Source organism: Macaca nemestrina, chromosome 7, assembly GCF_043159975.1.
Source record: "Macaca nemestrina isolate mMacNem1 chromosome 7, mMacNem.hap1, whole genome shotgun sequence".
Classification (NCBI taxonomy): Eukaryota; Metazoa; Chordata; class Mammalia; order Primates; family Cercopithecidae; genus Macaca; species Macaca nemestrina.
In genome coordinates, this window is record NC_092131.1 from 139975714 (window position 1) to 140003611 (window position 27898).

Here is a 27898-nt window from a genome sequence, read left to right on the forward strand (position 1 = left end):
AGGGCAGGACTCATAAGAACAATCTTACAGCAAGTTAATCTTTATTTTACCACCGCCTCTTCACTCCTGCTGTGGGGCTGGTTCTTCCCTGGCTTCATCTCAGGCAGACCTCATAGCTTCTCCTGTGTATAATAATAAAAGTCTCCAGTTGGCCAGGCGCGGTGGCTCATGCCTATAATCCCAGCACTTTGGGAGGCCAAGGCGGGTGGATCACCTGAAGTCAGGAGTTCGAGACCAGCCTGACCAATATGGTGAAACCCCATCTCTACTAAAAATACAAAAATTAGCCGGGCATGGTGACCGGTGCCTGTAGTCCCAGCTGCTTGAGAGGCTGAGACAGAAGAATTGCTTGAACCTGGGAGGCAGAGGTAGCAATGAGCCAAGATCATACCACTGCACTCCAGCCTGGGCAATAGAGTGAGACTCCGTCTCAAAATAAAATAAAATAAAATAAAATAAAAGTTCCCAGGTACTTTCATCCTCAGAATAGTCTTACATCAATAATTAATATGTACAGTGCTATGTAATTTAATTTTTTTAAAAAAACAGAAAAATCCCTAAACTTCAATCATAAAGCATCTCCCTTTCCCCAGCCAAGGACCTACAGTGGGAGCAACACTGCTGTGGTCCACTTTGGCTCAGCAATTTGGCTGTTATCCTTCTCTCTTGATTTCTTGGAAGGCCAGATGACAACTCGGTTTCAGCTTGGTGATGTGGGACTTTAGCATGGGTGACTCCATTTTGGTTTTTAGTCTGATCTGTTGGGGCCTAGTGCAAGAGCTTAGTCCAAAACAATGGCCTCCTGCAATTTTTACTGAATAACATGAATAATCTGAACACCATTTTTCACAACCAAGGAGGAAAACAAAATAAAACCAAGTTGCACTGGGAGATAAACCACAAATAATAAACTCACCATTTCTGCTTCTGGTGTCTGAAATAAGCAAGCCGTTAGCCTCTCCAGTAAAGCTAGGTCTCCAGCCTCTGTAACTCCTTCCTTTCCTAATGGGGTTGGGGGTGTTATTTGATTCTTACCTGACTCTAACAAAAACCTTTATCCTGGCTTTTGTAATGCTGACAGCTGACCATATGTTATGACTTTTGAGGATGTGATAACCATATGAGAAAATCCACCAGAACAGGCTAATGTAAACTAGCTAACCTTGCTAAAGTTAAAGGATTTTCCCTTTAAATATCTATTATAGACTTATGTATGTATGTATGTATGTATGTATGTATGTATGTATTTACTTATTTATTTATTTGTAAGCCAAGCTGTCTGAAGTCTAACTCCCTTGAGCTCTTTTGAAAGTAAATTTCTTTTCTTTCCTAAGTGCTTTTGTCTCTGAACCTTCAGTTCTCAAATCCTGCATAGGCAGTCTGGTATTTCCCTTCGGTATGTGGGAGTGATGAGCACTTACTGTTTTGGAGTCTTCGGCCAAAACAGGCTGCAATCATTATGTTGTCAGTGCTGACTCACAAGTCAGGTGCGGAACTGGGATTCAAGGCCAGGAAGCTTGAAGTTAAGTTCCATTTCTACCACAGCGTGGTTCCCTGGTTGTCCTGAAGTTAAAAGCCCCCCGAGTTTCTCTTCTCAGTCTAATGGTGTTTAAACTCTCATCTCTTCTGGTGTGATGGAAAGTATTCTCACCAATGCCTTCATTTCCCCTAGGTGACCTCAGGGAAGGAGGCTGGTTGTGGGAGGAGGCTGTCCCAGTGTCTGTATAATCCTGGCATGAGTGTTGACATGGAAGACATTTAATTCTGGAAAGAAAAGTAAGTCATAATTAACCTTGTTTTACAATGAGTTTTAGCTCAGTGGTTAACTATGAGATCATTCAATGATCAGATCCTATCTGGGTTCCAATCTCTGTAATTCCTTCTTCTTCCGTAGCTGGTGGGTGGGGTGGGGGTGTCACTTGATTCTTACCCACAGATAAGAATCACCCACTCCTAATGACCTGGTCCAATCTAGGTGGACATAGTTGGTCTTCAATAGCTTCAGCCCTGCATTCTGGGCATTGAGATTTCTTTGTTGAGAAAGTGCCTTCCCCCTCTGGTACTTTCTGTTCTTGTCACTGAACTTTGACCTTGGACTGCTGAACCCCTCTTTTAGTGACCTGCCCAGATTCCTGTTGTCTTCAAGGGGCTCTGACCCAGAACTTGAGGAGAGACCTCTTTTGCCTTTCTCAGATTTGGGCCTCCAACTCCCCAGGCTCTGCTTACTGGTTGGGATGCCCTGAGAGTTTCACATGAGCATCCTCACAAGTCCTCCACTGCCAACATGTGCCTGGGCTGTGTCAGGCGAACAGCATGCCTGCTTACCAGACGATGACCAGACGATGCCTCCCTTCAGTGCTCAGGGGGTTGTTCTCACAGGTTGTGCCCTGCTGGGTCCTGGGATCTGACAAGAAGCCTTTTTCTGAGGTGTTTATTTCAAGTGTCTCCAAGACTTTTTAACTACAGAGACATTAAGAACAAGACAAAACAAGTAACAACCACCACCACCATGAAAACCCAGAGCCCAAGAAAAAAGCAGTGAGCTTTCTAGTTGCCCAGTAGGGCAAATGATTTCTATTCTACTTTGCTCCCCATTGATTTTTTAAAAATTGTTTTCTTCCCCAGTGACTTGTTGCTACTACAACTTCAATGAGGAGATAGGACAGTCCCCACTACAAAGGGTAACTTAAAGGAATTATCTGCATTGCGCATACAGATTTGCTCTTGCAGCTGTGGGCTGGAGGGAGCAGGGCACCTTCAAGATGATGCACAGTAAAAAGAGGCAAATAGAACTACCCCTGCCCAGAAGGGGCATGTAGGGGAATGTAGTGAACTGGGGCCAACCACCTAGCGCCTCCTTTTCCAGGATAGGTGCTGTCACACTGCTGCCTGCTTCACGTTGCACATCAGCTCTGGCAGTTTTTAGTTTGGGCTTTCCTCTGTTCACTCCAAGACATCTCCTGTTTAGCTACCTGTCTCAATACCGGCTTCGCACCTAGCCAAGTTCCCCTGGTCTCCTGTTATTCCCAATGCACCTCACTGTGTCTCTGGCCCACCTGCTCCATGCACCCTCATCCTGTTGGGCCTGACTTGGGGAATCATGAGCATAATTGATATAAGCATAATATTTGAGCAAGGTGACTGAAGTGGCAGTTTATCTGTCCTCATGATTCTCATAATTTACAAACACACAAAAAATGTGTTTAGGATCAGTGGTGCAGTAGGCTCTGTGCGGTCTCCTGAGTCATTCACAGACTGATGAGGGCTCTGAATTTCCTAGGGGAAATGAACCTGGCAGCGGTTTGTAAAGAAATGATTGCCATTCAGTGTGATAAGCTGCTGTCAGGTTCATTGATACAAAATGATGTTGATCTTAGGGCGGTCTTGTCCCCAGGTGAGGCAATGTATGATGTCAGAACTTTGTTAAGTACTTTGTCTTATTCAGTATGAGTTTCTTAAAGTGGAATTTGCACCATGAGGTGTATGTGTGTGTGTGTGTATGTGTGCATATGCTCACTAACACCTGTCTCCTGAGACTTCTCAAAACCATCTATCCTTTCTGTGATGCCAAATGTAAGGCCAAGCCCACAGAGTTTACTCAGAGGTCTGAAATTCAGTTCCAGGCTCTTCTAGATAATCTTAGAAAAGCCATTTAAATTATCTGAGCTTCAGTTTCCTCATCTTTGAATTGAAGATAAGATCCGACCTCATGGGGCCACGTAATGTGTATGAAATAGCTTTGTAAACTCTGAAGCACTGAACACAGGTGACTTGCAATGACTCCATCCAGGATTTGAAGTGTTTATTTAGAGTAGGCCACGAGATCTTTCCCCAGGCCAGCCTTGTAAATGCCTCTGGCTCTTGGAGAACTGGGGGAGTCCTGCTATGCCCCCTCCAGCATCTCCTCCCACACATTATGTCCTGCACACTGCTAGGTAGAACCCGCCCTGCCCTGCTGATCAAGTTGCAGGGAATGTTGGCTGCTGCTGGGAAACGAAGAGAAGGCAATGAAGAAGAAAGGGCAGCCAGCCAGGAAAAATAGGAAGTTGGTGCATTTGGACGATGATGGGGATTTTTTTCTTTTTTGGCTGGGAGATAAGAGTGTTTTTGTTAGTTTAAGGGGAGTGGGGGCTCGTGGCAGTTATCTGGCTAGAACTTGTTTATAGATGGCTCCAGACTTTGAGACCTGGCAGTGCTGGCACTAAGCAAAACTGAAGTGTTTTCAACACAGTGGAAAATCCCCGAAGTCTCCTGATTCTCACTAGAGTGCTCAAGTTGGCAGAACAAACTCTCAGACCAGATTGGACTCAACTGGAGAGGTCACAGGGAGGCTGCAAAGGTGCTGCCACTTCTCTTTGGCTTCTGCTAAAATAAAACCAAGAGGAGCCCTGGGAGTGTCAGCCTGGAGGTCTGTTCCTCTCTCTGGTCTGGAATGAACTAGCTGCATAAGTTAATGAGCAGAATAGGAAAGAATTTCGTACGGCCCCAAGGCCTGGAGAGCGAATCCCAACCTATGCCTCTTTCTCACTCCACACGTAACCCTTGAACCTGAAATAAAAGTTGGGAAGAAAAAATTAAATAGTGTTTTAGGAAACACTTGGACATGCGTTGCCTCATTTGATTCTCACTAGAATCCAGTGAAATAGGCAGAGATAGTATTAGCCCATTTTTCAGTTGATAAACAATTTCAGAGAGGTGCATGATTTGCTAAGATTGCATAGATACCAAGTAACTAAGCCAGGACTAGAACTCAGTAGGTCTTTTCTGTCTTAATCAGTGTTCTTTGTGTCATGTGTACTACAGTGTGCAGAACAGTGGAGAAGTGAAATCAAGATGGCAGCAATAGAAATAAAAAGAAATGATGGTCAGGAAACTCAGAAGAATAAATGGGTGAGATCAGGACCAGAGCTGTGTGGCAGGTTATAAGAAAAACATGTTTTTGGCCGGGCGCGGTGGCTCAAGCCTGTAATCCCAGCACTTTGGGAGGCCGAGACGGGCGGATCACAAGGTCAGGAGATCGAGACCATCCTGGCTAACACGGTGAAACCCCGTCTCTACTAAAAATACAAAAAATTAGCCGGGCGTGGTGGCGGCGCCTGTAGTCCCAGCTACTCGGAGGCTGAGGCGGGAGAATGGCGTGAACCCGGGAGGCGGAGCTTGCAGTGAGCCGAGATCGCACCACTGCACTCCAGCCTGGGAGACACAGCGAGACTCCGTCTCAAAAAAAAAAAAAAAAAAAAAAAAGAAAAACATGTTTTTGCTTCATGTAAGCAAAACAAACTGAAAAGTTAAGAACTGGAGAAGATTCTAATGGAGATGTAGAATTACAATTGTGGAAGCATGTGTTAAAAGAGAGCCAACACAGTGACCAAAACAGCATGGTACTGGTACCAAAACAGATATATAGACCAATGGAACAGAACAGAGGCCTCAGAAATAACACCACACATCTCCAACCATCTGATCTTCAACAAACCTGACAAAAACAAGCAATGGGGAAAGGATTCCCTATTTAATAAATGGTGCTGGGAAAACTGGCTAACCATATGCAGAAAACAGAAACTGGACCACTTTCTTACACCTTATACAAAAATTAACTCAAGATGGATTAAAGACTTAAATGTAAAACTCAAAACCATAAAAACCCTAGAAGAAAACGTAGGCAGTACCATTGAGCACATAGGCACGGGCAAAGGCTTCATAACTAAAATACCAAAAGCAATTGCAACTAAAGCCAAAACTGACAAATGGGATCTAATTAAACTAAATAGCTTCTGCACAAGCACAAAAGAGACTATCATCAGAGTGAATAGGCAGCCTACAGAATGGGAGAAAATTTTTGCAATCTACCCATCTGAAAAAGGTCTAATATCCAGAATCTACAAGGAACTTAAACAAATTTTCAAGAAAAAAGCAAACAACCCCATCAAAAAGTGGGTGAAGAATACGAGCAGACACTTCTTAAAAGAAGACATTTATAGAGCCAACAAATATTTGAAAAAATGCTCATCATCACTGGTCACTAGAGAAACGCAAATCAAAACCACAGTGAGATGCCATCTCACACCAGTTAGAATGGCGATGATTAAAAAGTCAGGAAACAACAGATGCTGGAGAGGGTGTGGAGAAATAGGAATGCTTTTACACTGTTGGTGGGAATGTAAATTACTTCAACTGTTGTGGAAGACAGTGTGGCAATTCCTCAAGGATCTAGAACCAGAAATACCATTTCACCCAGCAATCCCATTACTGGGTATATACCCAAAGGATTATAAAAATCATTCTACTATGAAAACACATGCACATTTATGTTTATTGCAGCACTATTTACAATAGCAAAGACTTGGAACCAACACAAATGCCCATCAATGATAGACTGGAGAAAGAAAATGTGGCATATATACACCATGGAATACTATGCAGTCATAAAAAGGGTGAGTTCCTATCCTTTGCAGGGACATGGATGAAGCTGAAAGCCATCATTCTCAGCAAACTAACACAGCAACAGAAAACCAAACACGGCATGTTCTCACTCATAAGTGAGAGCTGATCGATGAGAGCACATGGACACAGGGAGGGGAACATCACACACCAGGGCCTGTTGGGGGGTGGGGAGCAAGGAGAGGGAGAGCATTAGGACAAACACCCAATGCATACAGGGCTTAAGACCTAGATGATGGGTTGATAGGTGCAGCAAACCACCATGGTACATGCATACCTAGGCAACAAACCTGCACGTTCTGCACCTGTGTCCCAGAACTTAAAGTAACATTACATAAAATGAATAAATAAATAAATAAAATTAAAACCATGTGAGAGAGAAAAAAACAAAAGAGAGACAGCCAGTCAGATTTTTAATGCTCATCTATGTACTTATATCCAGCACTGGGCATACAGAAATACTGATTATGCAAATATGCTACAAGATCAGGTAGGATAAATCAGACAAGTAATCTTTGGGGCCCAAGACTAGTTTTTCTGAGGTTGCATAGTTGTTGTACAGTAAGGACAGACTGTGAAGAGCAGAGAAGCAAAACCAGCAAAGCCATAAGTAACAATATGTATTTCATTGTGTGGGATTTTTTCCTAAGCTCTGCAAAGTGAGTATTTCTCTATCTGTGGTTGCTACTGCCTCCTGGCTAAGGAGAAATCATGGTGCTGCAAATTACCAGGGCAAATCAATCATAGCAGGAGACTAAAACAACTTTACCCTTTTGTAAGCCCCTGTCTCTTAATGCTCATTTAAGGTTATGGCGGAGCACAGCTGTGGCATCACGACTGGCTGGGAAGGGAGGAAAAGGTTGCGTGGACAGGGAAAAGTACAGGAAAGGGTATCACTGGGGGTCAGTAATAGGGTCATGGGCTGGAGGAACGCCTAGAACTCTAAGCACAGCTGTGATTCATTTGGGCACATCATAGGGATTCTTGGGAGAGAGGAAGAGGCCATTAATGAAGGGCTGGCAGTTGAAAATATGGCATCTAAAGGGACTTGGAAAATTCAGGATTGATTCCAGCTGTGGTTAGTATCCAAGGGGTATCAAGTCTGTGGACCACTAATACAGAGTCTGGCAAACTACAGCCCACAGAGCAAATCTTACCTGCTTCCTGTTTTCATATGGCCTGCAAGCTAAGGATAACTTTTACATTTTTAAATGGTTGAAAAAAACCCAAAATAATAATAATATTTCACGACATGAAATCTACATTTCGGTGACCACAGATAAAGTTTCATAGGAACACAGCCACACTTACTCCTTTCCACACTGTCTAAGGCTGATTTTGTACTATAGCGTCAGACCTGAGCAGCTGTGATGGAGACATCTGGCCCTCAGAGCCTAAACTGTTTACTATCTGACCCTTTACAGAAAAAGTTTGCTGATCCCTGGGATAAAGTCTGGGAATTGACCCCTGACTTTTCACCATCATGGGTCAACCATACGACTGATCATAAACTTTAGATTTTCTGTGTGTTATTATGCAGATCAAGTGTAGCTTTTGCAACTTCCCATCTTTTCAGTCTTAGGGAGCATACAACCAACTAGCCACCACCAAAGTTCCTGCAGGGTCGACCCTCCTGATTTCCACTCCCTCCCTGCTGCCCAGTCTGGTGACCATGCAGAGCTTGCCTCTGCTGCTCTGAGATCCCATCATCCCCACCGAGCCCACTGAAACCAGGAGGTCCATGTAAACAGAGCACCTCCTACTCTCATCCCCCCAGGTGTGGATGACAGTGACCATAGGTCCTTTAATGGATCTATGAGGAGCCAGACCCTCTTCACCAATGAATGGCTTTGCTGATGACAGTGTCCTCTGGGACCTCCTGGGGGCATAATGAGGGGGTGGCTGATCAGATCCCCCATAGTAAATCCATTCTTACTTTACTTTTCCCCTAAGCCTTTGGGTTCTTTCTTCTGTATTTTATAAAGGAAGTGTTGGCAACTCAACTTGATTTAATAAAGGCCACAAGTGAGTCCAGGCTTCAGTCAACCAGCAAGGAAAGCTGCGGGGGCCACTCCCAACTGTTCAAACTAAAACTTTAAATCTGGACTGTGTGGTACATTCACCCATATTGGGGTGTTCTGTCAATATGAATCAGATCAGTTGGTTGATAGTGTTTTTCAGATCATCTATATTCTTGCTGATTTTCTGTATACTTTTTCTATCCATTACTGAATGTTCAACTAGAATTACAGATTTGTGTATTCATATCCACAGATCTTTCAGTGTTTGCCTCATTTAAAGTACTTTTGTTATATGCATAGTATGTCTTTTTGGATAGTTGACCCCTTTATAATCTTATAATATTATCTTGATAATATTCCATGTTCTGAAGTCTACTTGATCTGAAATTAACATAGCAACTCCAGCTTTCTCTTGGTTAGTGTTTATGTGGTATATTGCTGTCCATCCTTTTATTAACCTATATCCTTATATTTAAAGCAGATTTCTTGCAACTGGAATATAGTTAGCTCTTGCTTTTTAAATCTACTCTGACAATCTCGTATCAGAAATTAACATGTATGTTTAAATTATTCACATCTCAAGTGATTATTGATATGATTGGGTTAAAAATTACTATCTTGCTAGTTATTTTCAATTTGTTTCATTTGCTTATTTCCCCCCCCATTTTTTTTTTTTTTTTGCCTTCTCTGGGTTTAATTGAACATTTAAAAATTCCATTTTTATCTCCTCTATTGACTTATTTACATCTCTTTTAAAAACTTCTTTGGTGGTTCACCTAAGTTTTATAATACACATTTTAAAATAATCTAAGTCTACCTTCAAATAATACCATACCAGTTCCAATGCAGTGAGGATCTTATAAATATTCCCAGTTCCCACCTCCTATCCTTTGTGCCACCATCATCATACATTTCACTTTTACATATTCTCCTTTCTCTTAACACAAACTACATTGTTATTGTTAGTGCTTTAAATGGTCAAATTTTTAGAGCAATTGAAGATAAGGAAAATATTTTATTTTACCTTCATTTACTACATTTTTGATGTTCTTCATTTCTTTGTGTAGTTCCAAGATTTTTGTTGTTGTTGTTGTTGTTGTTTTTGAGATGGAGTCTCGCTATGTCACCCAGGCTGGAGTGCAGTGGCATGATCTCGGCTCACTGCAACCTCTGGCTTCCAGGTTTAAGCGATTCTCTTGCCTCAGTCTCCCGAGTAGCTGGGATTACAGGTGTGCACCACCACACCCGGCTAATTTTTGTATTTTCAGTAGAGACAGGGTTTCGCCATGGTGTCAGGCTAATCTTGAACTCCTGACCTCAGGTGATCTGCCTGTCTCAGCCTCCCAAAGTGCTGGGATTACAGGGGTGAGTCACTGTGCCTGGTTGAGCACTCAAGTTTTTAACTGTATCACATTCTTTCTCCTTGAAGAATTTCCTTTGATATTTTTTGTAGTGTAGGTCTGCTAAAAATGAATTCTCTCAGTTATTGTTTATCTGCGAAAGTTTATTTTTCATTCATGTGGAAGGATAGTTTCACTGGATAAAGAATTTTAGGTTAACGGATTTTTTTTTCTTCAGCGTTTTAAAGATATCATCTCATTGTCTTTGTTTGCATGGTCTGATAACATGCCTGCTCTGTTGTTTTCTTTGTTTGTCTATCCTGTATCTTTTTCTCAGGGTGTGTTAGATTTTTTCTCTTTTTCTTTGATTTTCAGCAGTTTGGATATGATGTTCTTAGGTGTGAGGTGTGTGTTTCTTAAAAAAATCTTGCTTGATGTTTTTTGAGCTTTTTGGATCTGTGTTTTGCTGTCTGTTACTAAATTTGGAAAATTCTTAGCTATTATTATTTCAAATATTTGTTTTGCCACATTCACTATTTTTTCTTCTAGAGTTTTTATGCGCATGTCCGATCACTTTATGTTGCCCATAACTCTTGGGTACTCTATTCTTTTTGTTCACTCTTTTTTTTCTCTTTGTATTTCAGTTTGCATAATTTTTTGACATGTTTTCAAATGGATAGGGTTTTTTCTTGGTTGAGTCTGATAATGAACCCATCAAAAGTATTCTTCAATTTAATCCCTGTGTTTGTGATTTCTAACATTTTCATGTGATTCCTTCTTATAGCTTCTGTCTCTCCTGAAATTACCTATCTGATCTTGAATGCTATCTACCTTTTAAATTAGCATCTTTAACATATTAATCATAGTTAATTTAAAATTTTTTGTGTCATATTGGAGCCTGGTTCTGATGATTGCTTTGTCTCTTCAGATTCTTGTTTCTTGCCTTTTTGTATGCTTGTATATTTTTGTTGAAATCCAGACATGTTGAATAGAACATTAGGCACTGATGTAAATAACTTCTATGCTTGGAGATCAGTGTACTTTTCCTTCTGCTTAGCCATTAGTGTAGAGCCTTGTATTACTCTAGTAAGGAATTGGGTTGGATTTAAAAACTGTTGTTGCCTCAGTTACCTCTGTGCATCAGCAGCTTCAAATTCCTCTAGTGATACCTTATTTTAGTCTCTTTGCTTGTCTTTGAGTCTTTCTTCTACACCATTCCCTAGTTAAGTGTGTGCTGCTGCAGCTCTCCCAGCTGTATTCTTCTGTTATTTTTACTTGATGCTTGTTGGTATGGTGGTAAGGGGCCAGGGAAGAAGGTATTCTCCGATGATCTGATTAAGCCTAGTCTATGAAGCTGAGACTAAATCTGTGAACCGCAGGTACTGTGAATAGGAAACCTGTGGGTTTCCAAACTGTGACTTTCACAGGTGTTCCTGCCTCTCCTCCAGACATCAAGCTGGGCCTGTCTGATATTCCTGTTTTATCTTTACTCTCATGCTTGCCTCCCCCAGCTGAGGTTGGTTTCCACCAGTGCCCTCAGATACCCATTTTGATGACCTTCCCCATATAGACTGAGACTTTTCTTCTTTTGCAAAAGTAGGGAAGACAGTCCAGGTGGAGCTTCTACAGTGGCTGCTGTTGCCCTCCAACCCTAAGAGATGGACTTTCTCAGGCTTCTCCCTGTCTCCTCTGCGAGAGCCTAGAGGAGTTCCTGGAAGAGAGACCTACAAAAAGTTGGAATGCCACCTCCCATCTTTGTCCTGAAGGGCTTCACACTCATACTGGCCCACAATTTGTTAAAAATTTCTAGTTAAATATTCTCTGTTTTGTACAACATTTGACATCATATATTCCAGGTAACAAATGTTTAGGTCTTGTTTCTCCCTACAGGTAATTGTCTCTCTAGTTTTTAGGTTAATTATTTGCCTTGCAATTTTAATTCTCTGCTGGGTCAAGAAAAGTCATTAGTTTGCAGCGTGTCCATCTTTTTCCTAGTTAGTAAAAGGGAAAACACCCTTTTATTTATTTATTTTTTTTAGCTCTCTGTATCTCTAAGGTGAAACTGAAGATCTCAGTGTTATAAGAATTGAAACCATCTATTCCCCGCCCTGCTACATAGTGTGGACTCTGACGACTGAAACTACTTATCCTCCACACAACCTAAAATATAAAGCATGAACATGGCTTTATATTTTATTGTCTTTATTAGCATAACTTTATTATTCCAAAATACTCTTGCCCAGACAAATAACTTGATTTTTAATTACGGTAACTTCCTGAAAGTTCCATCAACTCCAATAGAAAGCATCAAAAGACAGTTGATGCCCTAAGATTCTGAATCCCTCACCTCAAAATCCTCACCTTGTGGTTTCCACTAGTATGTCATGATCCTAAAGTGTATATCAGGATCCTTCCCCAATTTTAATCAAGTCTTTCCCCAACCCTACTTTGAAAGACCTACTGGAATCCAACCTTCCTATTCTTAATAAAATCCTACATTACTTTTCCCTCCAAGATGCTATGAAAGTTCTGTTGAAGTGATATTCTCCCTTACATATGAAAGCAAAAAACTTGGCTTTGTATTATCAGTTGATGATATTTGGGGAGCATATTTGAAAAAACTTTAAGTTGCATTTCTCTTATCATTTTGCTTTTATCTCTTGCCTATTTTTCTGTAGGGTTATTGATCATTTTTAGAAACTCTTTGTGTATTAAGGGTATCAACTCTTTAGCTATGATAAAAGTTACTAATATTTTTTCCAGTTGTCATGTATCTACCTTGTCATTTATTGGAGTTTTTTACCATTAATTTTTTTTAATGTGGTCAGCTTTATCAATCTTCCTTACCTTGTCTGGGTGTTGAGTCATAGAAAGATTTTCTGCATTCACAGCTTACAGAGGAATTCACTCATATTTTCTTTAAGTATTTGTGTCGTTTTATTTATTTTTGCATTAATATCTTGTCCATGTTGAAAGTATCTTGATAAATTGTGACAGTAATAAATAGGATTTTATCTTTTTTCCATGTAGTTATCTGGTTATCTCCAATACTGGAATATTATAAAGTCCAACTCTTTCTCACTGATTTGATATGCCCCATACCAATTCAAAAATAATATTTAATAGAAAATAATAAGCTGATTCTAAAGTTCACATGGAAGACCAAGTGTGTAGGCTAGATCCCCCTCCAAAATATTTTTGCCAAAAATAACAATAAAAGGTCACTTACCCTACCAAATATCAAAATATAATGAAAAACTGCAGCAATTAGAACAGCATGATACTGACATTGGATCAGAATTAAAGATCAAAGAACCATTAAAAAAAAAAAAAAGAAAGAAAACAGAACCCTGTGTAGTTAAAAATGAAGTTTATGGCGATATGGTTTGGCTGCGTCCCCACTTAAATCTCATCTTGAATTCTCATGTGTTGTGGGAGGGACCTGATGAAAGGTAGTTGAATCATGGGGGCAGGTCTCTCCCATGCTGTTCTCGTGATAGCGAGTGAGTCTCACGAGATCTCATGGTATTATAAGGGGGAGCTTCCTTGCACAAGCTCTCTCTTTGCCTGCTGCCATCCACATAAGACATGACTTGCTCCTCCTTGCCTTCTGCCATGATTGTGAGGCCTCCCCAGCCACATGGAACTGTAAGTCCAATAAACCTTTCTTTTGTTAATTGCCTAGTCTCGGATATGTCTTTATCAGCAGCGTGAAAATGAACTAATCCATATGGTAAAAGCGGTTTTAAATCTTTGGGGGAGAGAATGGATACTACTTACTAAATTTTATCAAGACAACTAGCTGTCTTTTTATAAAGAGAGTTTATTTCTGGTTTGTTTGTGTACATATGGAATGTTACAGTCAGAGGAAATTTTGGGCCTTCCCTTTTGATCCATGGATTTACTAGCTTAATACCTCATATATTGAGACTCCTTTTGGAGTGTCGCCAGAAAAAATTAGAGGGATCTTAGGCTTAAAAGCATAAACAAATTTATTATGATGGTATGTGATGATGTGAGAGTAAACACATAAGTATGATTGATTGACAGGGATGAAGTAGAGAAGTGAGCTGAGCACTTCTGGTAATATCAGTTACACCCAGATAAGCTCTTGTGAAAGGAAGTGCTTAACTTAGCAATAACCTGCTCTTCAGCTGTGCCAAGTACTTAGCAGAGTGCTGGGAACTCCAGGATGCAAATACTGTCCTATAACTGGAAGCAGCAGCAGTTTACCTTTAGGGGGCCCTCCGTCTGTCTGGCTGAGAATATACCAGATGGGTCTAATTGTGCACTGCCTTCTGGCTTCCCCATCCCTACTCCCAGCTCTCTGGGGCCAAGGGGTAGCAGAAGGCAGCAATTAAGTAAACTTGGGTGTTTTTTTTTTTTAACTCTTGATATAAATTTATGTTCTTTATCATTAGGTCTAACCGAATGTAAACAGAAAGAAGATACGTTGTAGTGAAACTGCATAAACAGAAAGATACAGAGAAAACCTTAAAAGAAGTGACTGGGAGGAGAGGAGGAAAAGAGATGGTAGCTAGAAGAAGATTTAGGAAAGAGGGAGGGTTTTTTGGTTTTGTTTGTTTTGTTTCTGAAAGTAAAGGTAATTTGAGGCAACTTATGCTGAGGAGGAGGAAACTACTTTTTTAAAAGAGTTTAATACAGAGGAGAAAATTCTGTCCACAGCATCATGATGACCACAGCTTCAGTTATCATTTGAGCTACTAGTCCTAGACCTCTCCTTCAAGATCTATGTTTTTAACTCTCTATGGGACTTTAGCCTTATCTGTAATGTCTGAATTTCTTAAAAGGAGAATCCATTAGTGTATTTAATGAGTCATTGGAAATTAATTTAAACCCAATATAGGAAAGAAGAAAGTTACAAATGATGAGATCAGAGTCTAGATGACATAAGGAATAGTCTGGAATAGAGAGGAGTGAGTAGGGAAATGAGAGTAAAGATACAAGAAAATGCATGCACAAAATGCAACGAAGTGTAGCGTCCTTCTCTGTGAAGCAGTATGCACATTCTCCCACTCTCTGGGCACCCGTGTGAATGACCTTGTCTACCGTTGAGGGTTGGAAGTGCTTCTCAGGTGTTAGTGAAAGGAAGTGTGGCCAGGTCTCATGCTCCACCTATTGGTAAATTAAATTTGTTTAGCCATTTCTGGCTGTGTGTAGCCGTTTCTAGGAAGCTATCATGCTACAATCTGTGAATGAGAGCACCTCTTCTAATCTGAACCTAGAAAAGTTTTTGCAGGGTAGCTTGCCATTATGACCTGGCAGGGGTGTATTGGATGAGTCTACTTGGCTTAAAAGACTAGGAACTGAGTGGAAAAATGAGAGAGGAGCTCATCTGCTGAGTGTAAGGGAAGTCAGGGATTGTGGAGCTGAGAGGGGGCTGAGGATGATATATGGTAGGAAAAGTTGCTGACCAACTATCTAAAAGAATATCTGTTAGCATCAAGGCCTCAAATGATGTTCTCAACATCTTAATTTCCTGTTTTATTTTACATAAAATATCTTAACTTCAGGAACTCTGTAGTACTACTGAAAAATGATTACGTTTCTGAATTTTCCCAAGAACATGTGTATTTCAAACAACTTGCTTACAGTATCAGCGATTCAGGAACAGTCAATATTTGTACTGCCCTTTGTTACTTAACGTTGCAAATCATTGTCTATCAGAGTGAAATACGAGCAATTTTCCTGTCGCCTGAATATTCTTCTTTTTTCTACTGCAGACATTATCTTAGGTTTTTTGTTTTGTTTTGTTTTGTTTAGAAGGAAGCCAAAGTAGACTATCTGACCCAACATGATGATGAAGAACGTAGTTCCGGGAGAAAGGTGCTCAGGATGTGAGTCTCGATTTCACTGTTAATAGCCGTCTGAACTGACAAGCCATTCAACTTCTCTGGATTCATTTTCCTCATCCTGTATGATGTGAATAATAATAGTGTGGGTCTCTTAGCAGTATTGTGAGGAGGAAATGAAACAACCCATGCAAAGTACTTTGCATAGTGCCAGGATTTAGTAAATACTGAATATATCCTGGCCATATATATATGTGTATGTCATAAACATTAAAAATATTCTGGGTAATCTGTGAATTAATAAAAGACAAATCAGGATTTTAGACCTTGAAGGGGACAGCTGAGATCATTTATACTAGGATGGCTACTATCTGGCTTATTTTCCATCATTCTTTCCCACCCTATTCATTACAGCCCTCACTAACTGATCCCAGCATTCTTTCCCACTGATGTCAAAAGGATTTTAGAATCCTCAATACAGTATTTTATCTGGTCACTACTAACTAATTGGAGTGGATCCTTGAGATGAAACTCATCTGCCACCTCTAGCTGTTCTCAACAGATAAGGAAGTGACTTTCCTAATGTGACACGGTTGATTATTATTAGAGCCTGGACAAAAATCCAGTCTCTTGTTACATGGAGGATTATACTCATCTTTGTGCAGAATTTACAGCTTTACATAATATAAACTCTTAAAAGAAATAAAAATGTCCTTAAAATACAAATATCCTTTTTATGAAGAAAAGGGATATTTGGAAGAAAACTTTGTGGGCCAAAGAAAATGGAACATGAGAAATTATTCTTGTCCATATTTTAACTCTTCAATCTTGCTTATTGGTCACGATTTGGCTAATGAAAGAAATTAAGTTGACTGCAGAAACCACACATTTTGCACTATTCCAAGATACTTCATCCATTTACTTATTCAACAGATATATATTTGATGTCAGTTTTGTACCAGGCACTATACTAAGTGCTGGGAATGTACGGATGATCAAAATATGACCTCAACTCTTAGTAACATCAAGAGACAATAAGGAGACAGACATGAACAAAACTGGAAGCATCAGCAACGTGCACTTCAATAAAGGCATGTAGAGGGGACCATGGGAACAAATTTGGTCTATTCTACCCAGAGCGATAAAAAGCAGTGAAGGCTGCTTGAGTTTGAAAACTTTAATGAAAATTAACCTCATAACCAAGAGATTCTAGGAAATGTTAGTAACCATTACTGACAAGTCAGGAATTGTATTTTTGAATGAGAAAATATTTATGGATTTGAATTTACTTCACTAAAAATTGGTCTTAGTAGGCCATACGGTTTTATTAATGGCAGGCCATAGAAAATGTTGCTACCTGCTCTAAGACTAACAGAATAAAGTAATATTTACCATAATCACATTTTGGGGAGCAGATTATTTTGTATATGTGGCTGAGGGACAAATATACTTCCTGGTCTAACAGGCTCTCCTTGTGTGTCTGTAGGACTGATGTCAGGGAGTTCACAGTCTGACCCTGGGTGGACCTCATATGGCCCAAACCTGCGTGAAACTACCTGCAAAACCAGACTGATGCTTTACCCCATTTGACGTCATGGCCTTAAAGTCAAATTTGCTTACCCTTATTCTTTTATGGTTAAACACACTCTGGTTATTGTTCTCTGCTTAGGGAACAAGATAAAAAGCCTCTATCCTGAAAACCCGGGTTATAAACACACCCACAGTCACTACAGAGCAGCCATCCAGATGCCCTTGGGGAACTGGTAGTCACTGAAACCCAGAGCCAAGTAGCTCACCCAACATGTTAAGGCTAAAGTTGGTAGACTGACTTTTAAAAGTGCTTTTCCACTCTCTTTGGCAAGAGTAAGGGGGAAGTGCCTTCATTCGCAGGCCAAGATAATCAACCTTGCCTCAAGTTCCATGTATAATGAAAGGTTCTACCACAATGTAGGTCATGACAAAATGTCACTGGCCTAGATTCTCTGCTGAATCAACACCATTAAGAGATGCTGACCCAGTTTCCACGTGCCCTTCACTTTCTGTTTTTTTTGTTTTTTTTTTTTTGAGACGGAGTCTCACTCTGTCACCCAGGCTGGAGTGCAGTGGCCAGATCTCAGCTCACTGCAAGCTCCGCCTCCCGGGTTTACGCCATTCTCCTGCCTCAGCCTCCTGAGTAGCTGGGACTACAGGCGCCCGCCACCTTGCCCGGCTAGTTTTTTTGTATTTTTTAGTAGAGACAGGGTTTCACCGTATTAGCCAGGATAGTCTCGATCTCCTGACCTCGTGATCCGCCCGTCTCGGCCTCCCAAAGTGCTGGGATTACAGGCTTGAGCCACCGCGCCCGGCCCACTTTCTGTTTTTGAATTTGGATTGGTAGGTTACTGCAGAAGCTAAGAGACAAGGGTTCCATTGGGTAAAAGACTTTGTGTGGATTGTCTTGAAGCTCCATTAGGAAACCATTGAAACGAAATTTAGAAGTGAGCCTGGGATGATCTTGGATAGCATTGTACATAGATTGGACTCTTTTTATTTTGAGGAAATTTGGCTAAAACAATTATCATTTTAACCCAATGGTAGCTCTTAGTCCCCAGTGGTGATGGCTAAGACCACTATGGGGTGGGAGTAAGGTTGGAAGTTAAAATGGATTGATAGGAATGGTAAATTGTGGGGTACAGCATGGGGTTGAGGGGTGTGGGCTGACATGCATGGGTACCCTGGGCAGGATAATAGTTTAGAGCCCCTTCAAAGAAATGCAGAACGTTTATTTAGAGGAGCACCTGCCTGGGGGAAGAGCAGTGCAACAGGCATGTTACCACTAAGAGCCTGTCCTCTCTCTGGTCTGGGCAATTCAGCTCTGGATCCAAACATGTACACTCCACTCAGCAAAGTGAAACTCCAAAGGCAGCCAAGGTGTTTATTACTTGTTGTTACCAGAACGCATCCCTTGGCGTTTTACACCCCAAGTCAAGCAGCTTGTAATTGTCACAGGTGTTTGAACCAGAGTGACTCCATCTTGAATAGGTGAGATAGGAATCTGCAGGATTGGTTTTGCAAACTACAGGTCACAAAGACCCTGCTCATAAAAGGAGACGTGGTGAAAATAAACAGTCAAAACTCACCAAAACCAAGATGGTGACCTCTGGTCGTCCTCACTGCTCGTTATATGCTAATTACAATGTATTAGCATGCTAAAAGACACTCCCATGACATTTTGTACCATGATATTTTGCAAATGCCATGGCAACTTCCTATATGGTCTAAAATGGGAGGAACCCTCAGTTCCGGGAAATCTCTGCCCCTTTCCTGGAAAACTCGTGAATAATCCACCCCTTGTTTGGCATATGATCAAGAAATAACCATAAACATAGTCAACTGGTAGCCCTCAGGGCTGCTCTGCCTATGGAGTAGCCATTCTTTTGTTTCTTTACTTCTCTAATAAACTCACTTTCACTTTATTCTGTGGACTCGCCCCAAATTCTTTTTTGCTTGAGATCCAAGAACCCTCTCTTGGAGTGTGGATCGGGACCCCTTTGTGGTAACATGACTACATACAGCTCTGAGAGGTGTTGCCTTAACTAGGATGTTCTCCACATCACTGCATTTCTAGTGGGGCTTCAGGGATGTGCTGAGGGGAGAGGCTGTGGTGCCGGGAGAGGAAAACCAGCAGCCTGCTCTGAGTATGCCTCAGCCTCAGAACCAGGACTCTAGCTGAGAATGGGTGGGCAGGGCTGAAAGTTGAGGCCTGAGAACAGAAGAGTGGCCAGGAAGTTGTAGTAGCCAACTCTAGCTGTGGGCCTGTGCTTGCCAAACCAGTGGGCCTGTTTTGCTCAGTGCCTGTGAACACACAGTTTTTAAATATGATAAAACATAATTTTTAAAGAAATGTGAGCCTCAACATTCAGAGCTTTTCACACTAGTGGCAGACAGACTAAGTTCGGGTTTGACTGCTGACTTCATGCCACTTATGCACTTTATGACCCTCTCCTTCATTCATGTTTCCAGAACATCTACTCTGTGTCAGGCGCAGTTGTAGGCACTGGAGGTACAGCAGTGGAAAGGATAAACCAGCTGTCTGTCTTTCTGGGACACTATGTTCTAGTGGAGGATCAGACAATAATTAAGACAAAACTACATGTTACATTAAGTAGTGCTAAGTCTCCCTCCCTTGGGGAGGAGGGAATGAGGGGCCAGAGAGGGGTGTCCCTTGTACATCTCACCCTTTGGGGTTCAGAGAATGAAGTCTCTCTTCTTCCTGAAAACTTAGGGTGAGGAATATGTGTTCCCTTCAGTGGGCGTGACGCAAGAGGCAGGAAGTATGTGGGTGATTTCAGAGCACGCTGCAGTGTTCCTAATCTATCAGTTTGATATTGTGTATCCTGGAGGGCCCATTTCTCAAGTATGGTTGGGCCCCAGAGACCATGCTAGGAGGAAGGGGCAGCTTTGCCTCCCTCTCTGACTGCCTATGTACCCTTTCACTCTCTCTATCAGTTATAGCAAGATAGCAGGGTTCCTTCATTGTCAGAGACAACATTGTGTATGGCGGCAGAGCCATCCTTTTATGGTCAGTGAAATGGCAATGACCCTGACCCTGTGCTCAGCCAGAGGGACTTCATCTCTGGTGACCAGGCTGGTGACAGCTGGAGGATTCCAAGGAGAGGAGAGAGAAGGATGAGGAGGAGCAAACAATCTAGATGATGTTGGTGCACAGTAAAGGGGCATGGGAGGGACTGCTCAAGGGGACAGTGACCCTTTTGGGGGGTGATGCAAACATTCTGAAATTAGAGTTATAGTTGTAAACTTTGTGAATATACTAAAAACCATTGAATGGTACCCTTTAGAAGGGGGAATTTTGTAGTATGTGAATTATGTCTCAATTAACAAAAACAACTCTAAATTCAGCGGAAAAAAGGAAACGGGGAATTGTTCTTCTGACTTCGGCTTTTAGATTATTTTCATCACACTCCAGCCACCTTAATTATATTATTTTTGTTAACCTTACCTTCCATCAATGGAAAACACCATAAAATCAAAACCGTGTGACCAATTCTGCCCCAGAGTTTCTGGGAATTTCTGGTTCTACTTTTAATTTAGGTCTGTGGTCTAATCCCAGTGCAGTTAAAAATAACAGTGATGCACTAACAGGAAGTCAGGACCCATGCCTGCATGCAATAGCATGAATGTGAGTTACCCTGAGAACAACAGGCTTCTGAATCATGGCATGATGAGTAAGTGAAAAGAAGGCAAGTCGGGTTACGGTATTGCTGAAGCTGAGAGCCGAATTGAGCAGCCCTAACTGCTGTCTTTTGAAAAGGCCTGAGTGTTTCTACAATTAAAAGCAGTAACCTCATGTTCTAAACACATGTTGGCAGCGCCGGCTTGATAGGAGAGGGAAGGGAAGCACATTGTGTGGAAAGTGAAACTTTAGTTGAGCAGGATGAAAGGGTTTTCCCACCACTTCCTATGACCGCAGTAATATCTAGAATTCAACGGGAGCTTCACATGGTTTACCTCCGGAATTACTGGGAAATTCAGCATAGGAATCTCCTGGCTACATCACTTATAAGATCTAAGGAGAGTCACATTCCCTTCCTAACCCTCTGTTTTTTCATCTGTATAGTGAGAATATTAATAGTTCATTCCGGGTAAATACATTCTGAGGATTAAATGAGAGGCTGCGTGTGCACACTGCCTGGTTCACAGTAAGATGTCCTAAGATAGTAGTAGCTCTTCTTGGCTATCAGGCAGCTCGGGGAGGTATTATGTCCTGATTTAACAGAAAAATAGTGACCAGAAAAAATGTTTCATAGATTCTTAGGGGAAGAACTGAATTATTCCCTGTTTTATCACCTGGCTAATGGACTGCTTGTCTGAAGGATAATATACAAAAGAGGCGCATAAAACCGAAGCAGAGTGTGGAAGCTCCCAGAGCTGCTCTCTAGGGAGCCCTTGTTGTGAACCTGTCTCCTGCCTTGTCCTAAAATCACAAACTGGCTTATGACATACCACCCTGCTCACAAACTGTAGTAGTTCCCCTTTCCTTTCACGAGAACCCCAGGCTCGCTGCTACAATGGATGAGGCCCTTCAGAGACTGGCTCTACCACTGATGGCCTCCCCTCCTGCTGCTCCTTCCCTTGGTCAGCTCCTGGCCCTTTGCCCAGATGGCCCTGTCCTCTAACCTGTCATTGCCCACTCGTCCTCAAAAGTCTATTTCAAAAGCTGCTGCCCCAGAGGCTTCTGCACTCAGCCAGGCCTGCTCCGTGGCTCCTGTACTTTAACGCATCCCTGACTCCTTCTTAAACGCTGAAACCCCTGGCATGGGAGAATTTTGCAGTTAAATAACTTAAAGCCTTATGAGAAACACAGAATTGGAGACTCTGAGGTCACAGATTTACAAAATACCCTTAGTTTTACTTTTAAACTTTCTTTTTGTGAGTATTAAGTCAGTGTAATCCTTTAGAAATGTTTCAGAATCTGCCTCCACTGCAATTTAAATGATAGGCTTGCATATGCATTTATTTTATTGCTGGTTAGATGTATGACAAGAGATACTCTGCTTGCTTGTCAATTATATGACTTGAAGCTGGTGACTCTTGTCTGCCACTTGCACCTTGTCCCAAAAATCCACTTAAATGCATGCCTTAACTCTTTGCCTTATCACTAATAGGGGAATGCAGTTATAATGCCAGGGTTTTCTGTTCCTTGTTCTTTCTATCCTCCAGCATGCACTGTAAATACCTTTACTCCTGCCCTGACACACGGGCTACCAGCTACGATTCCTTTTTTTCTGAGCTTCCTTTTTTTTTTTTTTTTTCCTAATTAAAATCATGTGTTGCTTCTGATAAATGTTTCGTTGGATGATTTCATCAGTCTAGGTGTATAGTATAGCCTATTATACACCTAGGCTATATATTAATAGTATAGCCTATTGCCTAGGAGCTATATATATGCACACATAGAGTATATTTATATAGGCCTAGATGGTATAGCCTACTTACTACGCACTGAGGCTGTAGAGTATAGCCTGTTGCTTTTAGGCTACAAACCTGTACAACATGTTACTGTACTGAATATTGCAGGCGATTATAGCACAATAGTACGTATTTATATATCTAAATATATCTAAACATAGAAAAGGTACAGTGAAATTACACATTACAATCTTATGAGACCACTGCTGCATATACGGTCCATTGTTGACTGAAACATTGTCATTCAGTCCATGACTGTATATTCAAAGAAGTGCCATGTGATGCTCTGCTTGCTGAGAAGGTGTGTGGAAGCAAATATACAAATACCAGAATTTAGCAAAAAGAGAATACATGACTAGGATGCAATTGCATTATCTTAATTGGGGACAAGATGGAGAAATGCTGATTGAATTATGAGGAAGTTGGATGTGAGTATCTATTTCCCTAGGCTAGGCACAGTGGCTCATGCCTGTAATCCCAGCACTTTGAGAGGCTGACGTGGGTGAATCGCGAGGTCAGAAGTTCGAGACCAGCCTGACCAACATGGAGAAACCCCATCTCTACTAAAAATACAAAATTAGCCGGGCATGGTGGAGCATGCCTGTAATCCCAGCTACTTGGGAAGCTGAGGCAGGAGAATCACTTGTACCTGGGAGGCGGAGGTTGCAGTGAGCCGAGATTGCGCTATTGCACTCCATCCTGAGCAACAACAGTGAAACTCCGTCTCAAAAAAAAAAAAAAAATCTATTTCCCTACCCATGAGGTGTTTGCTCTTTGAGAATAGGGCTATAATTAATCCAGCTCTGTATCTCCAGTGCAGTCGTTACAGATTCTCTAATAAAAGTTTGCCCAAGGCTGGGGGCAGTGGCTCATGCCTGTAATCTCAGCGCTTTGGGAGGCCAAGGAGAACAGATCACCTGAGGTCAGGAGTTCGAGGCCAGCCTGACCAACATGGTGAAACCCCGTCTCTACTAAAAGTACAAAATTAGCTGGGCATGGTGGCACATGCCTGTAATCCCAGCTACTTGGGAGGCTGAGGCAGGAGAACTGCTTGAACCTGGGAAGTGGAGGTTGCAGTGAGCCGAGATTGCGCCATTGCACTTTAGCCTGGGCAACAAGAGTGAAACTCCATTGCCAAAAAAAAAAAAAATTTGCCCAAGGGATGAATGAGCAGGTAAAGATGGAGTCAGGATGGCTGAAGTCCAGGATGAACTTAGACTTAAAGACAATTGTAAGAACTGTAGTAAAGTCGGGCGCAGTGGCTCATGCCTGTAATCCCAGCACTTTGGGAGGACGAGGCAGGTGGATCACCTGAGGTCAGGAGTTCAAGACCAGCCTGACCAATATGGTGAAACCCTGTCTCTACTGAAAATACAAAAATTAACCAGTTGTGGTGGCAGGTGCCTGTCATCCCAGCTACCTGGGAGACTGAGGCAGGAGAATCTCTTAAACCCCGGGAGGCAGAGGTTGTGGTGAGCTGAGATCATGCCATTGCACTCCAGCCTGGGCAATAAGAGCAAAACTCCATCTCAAAAAAATAAAAAAATAAAAATAAAGAACTGTAGTAAGAACTGTTTTTATTTGGTTCAGAGCGGGAGGAATTGCAAAGGGGCAAGTCTATTGTTTGGGGTAGGTGGTGTAATTAATGTTTATGGTGACAAAGAGAATGCACAACTGTTTTTTAACTTCACTCACCTACCAAATTTAATTATTTGCAGAATGAAAAAAAACACAGAGACCAGGAAACTGAAGCTCAAGATAGGGGAAAGGAATGGCAAAACAGCGACACCACCTAATTGTTTTGAACAGCTTCCTATCCTGGTTCAAGCAAACTGCATGTAAATGAGATTGGCATGCCTGTCAGTCATCTGAGGAATTATGGAAAACAGGAAAGAACTAAAAGATTGGAGAGAGGAAAACACTGCCCAGTTGTCAAACAAGGAAAGAAGCTGGAGTCTAGAAACTCTACAACTAATTGTTAAATGAAAGTTTTGTGAACTCTCAGTCTAGTGAGTAGAAATTCACCAGAAACCAAGAACAGTTCACTGTAAATCATGCCCTTTATTTTTCTCTCTCTCTTTTTTTTTTCCTGTTGCCTAGGCAGGAGTTCTATGGCAAAATCTCGGCTCACCGCAACCTCTGCCTCCAGGCTCAAGCGATTGTCTGCCGCCTCAGCCTCCTGAGTAGCTGGAATTACAGGCATGGGCCACCACGCCCGGCTACTTTTGTATTTTTAGTAGAGAATGGGTTTCTCCATGTTGGTCAGGCTGGTCTTGAACTCCCGACCTCAGGTGATCCGCCCGCCTCAGGCGGATCCCAAAGTGCTGGGATGATAGGCGTGAGCCACCGTGCCCGGCCTATTTCTCTTTTAATAGGACTATTTGCAGGTCAGATCAGAAGCAGAAGTGTGCATTGAGCAAGTGTATCTGGATTGCAAGAAGATATTAGACTATTTCATGATAGTATGGAGACAAGTTGGAGAAATGCTGATTAAATTACGAGAGAGAATCTGTAACCTTTTAAAAGACAGAACCTAAAACATTATTGATTAATGAGTGGATGACAGATGGGAAGATGATTTCTAGATGCATACTGTTGCATACTGTAGATTTTAAATCTTGAATGGTCATGTACAATGTTTATATCAATGACTTGGCTGCAGAGATTTATTAAGAAATATATGATAGTGAGTTTGATGTCAGAATTAGGACATCATATGATTTCAGCAAGGTGAATATTGAACTGATTTTAGCAAGGTAGAGTGACATGGATATATAAAGTTTTGCATTCAGGCTTTAATCATGAACCGTTCAGTAGAGAGAGAGACATGAGGCCCAACAGTAGTCCACAGACAAGCGACGTAGGAGTTTAATTGATAAGTAGCTCTGTGAGAGCCAACAGTATGTTCTGGCTACCAGAAAACTAAATTTAAACCTCAGATCATTGTTGGAAGATTTAGTATCCCATAGCCAGAAAGCAGTTAATGATCGTTTAAAAAGTAGGAGTCTGGATGGTGAAACATTCCACTCTGCGTTTTACACAGCAGACAGCACGTAGGGCACAGCATGAGGTTTGGGTGCCGCAAGGGTCCCAAAGGAACTTTGATGCACTGGAGTGTATCATAGACACCGACACGAGGATGGCCTGGAGCGCCGAAAACACCCTGTGAGGAATTATGGAAGGTCCTGGGAATGTTTAGCCTCAAAATGAGAAAACCTATGGGAAAGTGACAGACATTTTTCAGGAATCTGAGTAAGTCGGTAAGAACTAGAGGTGAGACAGCTGGCTGCCATGACTCATGCCTGTAATCCCAGCACTTTGGGAGACTTTGAGGTGTGTGAATCATTTGAATCTAGGGGTTCAAGACCAGCCTGGGCAACATAGGGAGATCCTACCTTTATAAAAAAAGACAAAAATTAGCCAAATGTGGTGGCATACACCTGTAGTCTCAGCTGCTAGGGAGGCTGAGGTGGGGCGATCACCTGAGCCTGTAGAGGCTGAGGTTGCTGTGGGCCATGATTGTGCCACTGCACTCCAGCCTTGGTGACAGAGTGAGACCCTGTTTCAAAAAATAAAAATAATTTAAAAAATAAGTAGAAGTAATGGGAACTGCATAAGAAAAGAAGAACTTTCTGATGGTCAAAGCTATCTGAAAATGAAAAGAGGTATGTAGTAAGCTCCCTGGCACTGGAACTATCAGATGGACACAGCTGGATAACCCCTTACAGAGGATGAGGCAAAGTGATTTCATAGACAGGGTAGGTGTTGTGCTTGGTGTCCTCTAAGGGCCTCCCCAGTGCCAGGTTGTGTAGACACGTGGTTCTGTCCTGCACTGAGAGCAGGTGGAGGGGGCTCCTGCCAGGGGGAGGAGAGCAGACCATGTGGCTTCCTCGCCGTCCCCTCGCTGTGGGCTCTCCTTCAGCCTGCATTGGGGTTGCCCTTAGTTTCCACGGATTTCTGGAGGGGCTGATGGCTTTGCTCACTGTGCTCTCTTGTCCCTACAGCTGTCTTCTTTGGCCATCTGTAGGAACACTGGACCTCCCTGGCTCCCCTGGCCTTTGTTACGGCTTGTCTATCTGTTCTTGGACCCATTAATCTCTGAACCTGAGAGAGAACAGTGGGTGTCAGGGCAGTGAGGACTTGCTTCGAGATGCCAAGAGTCTCTAGCTGAGCAGTGTTGCTCCTCCCAGGGCAGGGAGCTGGCCGGGCAACCATGACAGGATCAGGTTCCATGGCAGCAGAGAGTCAAAGACCAGAGGCATGGACCAAGCTGAAGTCTGGAGAAGACACTGACTCTGAACTCCAGGGAGATCAGAAAAAATACCAAGTCTGGAGGGGTTTGCTGGTGAGAGGCTGTGGGGCAGGCTGTAGAGCCAAGAACGGGAGTCTAGTAAAGATGGGACCAGAGCAAGAGGAGTGGGAGCCAACAGGATTACAGGAACAGCCTGGGCCACCTTTATGGGCTGAATGGGTAGGACACATGGATGGGGTGGGGCGTTGGACTAAAGGGCCAGTAGGTGGGCAGACTTCTGCAGGGAGACAGTGCTGCTGACCAAGGGACAGCAGGGCTCTGGTTTGTGTTAATGTGTGTGAATGACAGTAATGGAAAGGGATTAAACTTTAATTACTCCTCGACAGTCAAACAAGTGAAATGAGATCATCCCTGGGGAGTAGAGGCAGTGCCTGGTGACACAAGCCTTGAAGTCAGAGTGACTCAGGTTTTAATCCTGGCTCTGACATTCATCAACTACATGTCCTCGGGCATTTAACTCCTGGAGTCTCTGTGTCCTCTCCAGTCTAAAGGGGACAATAATACAAACTCTCATGTGGCAGGGAGGAGTAAGTGGCTCTCAGGTGCCCCATGGGAAACACGTGCCCGGCAACGTAAGTTAGAACGGGCTCTTTTCCCTTCCTTTGCTTTTATGTTTTCCTTTCTTCTTTTTCTCTTATTTTTGCAACTGTGATTGGCTGGCAGAAGCTGGAGCCATGCCTTGTTTCTAAGCAGGGTCGAGGCAAACACTCCTGTAGAAAAACCTGACAAAGGAGATCGAGACCATCCTGGCGGAACACGGTGAAACCCCGTTTCTACTAAAAATACAAAAAATTAGCCGGGTGTGGTGGTGGGCACCTGTAGTCCCAGCTACTCGAGAGGCTGAGGCAGGAGAATGGTGTGAACCTGGGAGGCGGAGGTTGCAGTGAGCCGAGATCGTGCCACTGCACTCCAGCCTGGGCGACCCAGAGCCAGACTCTGTCTCAAAAAAAAAAAAAAAGAAAAAAAAAAAAAGAAAAACCTGACAAAGAGGGAGAGACTGGA

General features: G+C 42.3%; 2 long non-coding RNA genes across 2 annotated transcripts; one reads left to right on the top strand and one right to left on the bottom strand.

Moving 5' to 3' along the window:
- Positions 1-28: 28 nt before the first annotated feature.
- LOC139364460 (uncharacterized) lies at positions 29-1557 on the bottom strand. Its single transcript, XR_011626462.1, has 4 exons — positions 1422-1557; positions 917-1002; positions 606-802; positions 29-122 (listed from the first exon to the last, which is right to left on the bottom strand). It is a non-coding gene; the product is annotated as an uncharacterized lncRNA (long non-coding RNA).
- Positions 1443-27874, top strand: LOC139364459 (uncharacterized). The gene is made up of 3 exons (XR_011626461.1): positions 1443-1776; positions 15587-15660; positions 24303-27874. It is a non-coding gene; the product is annotated as an uncharacterized lncRNA (long non-coding RNA).
- The last annotated feature ends 24 nt before the right edge of the window (positions 27875-27898 follow it).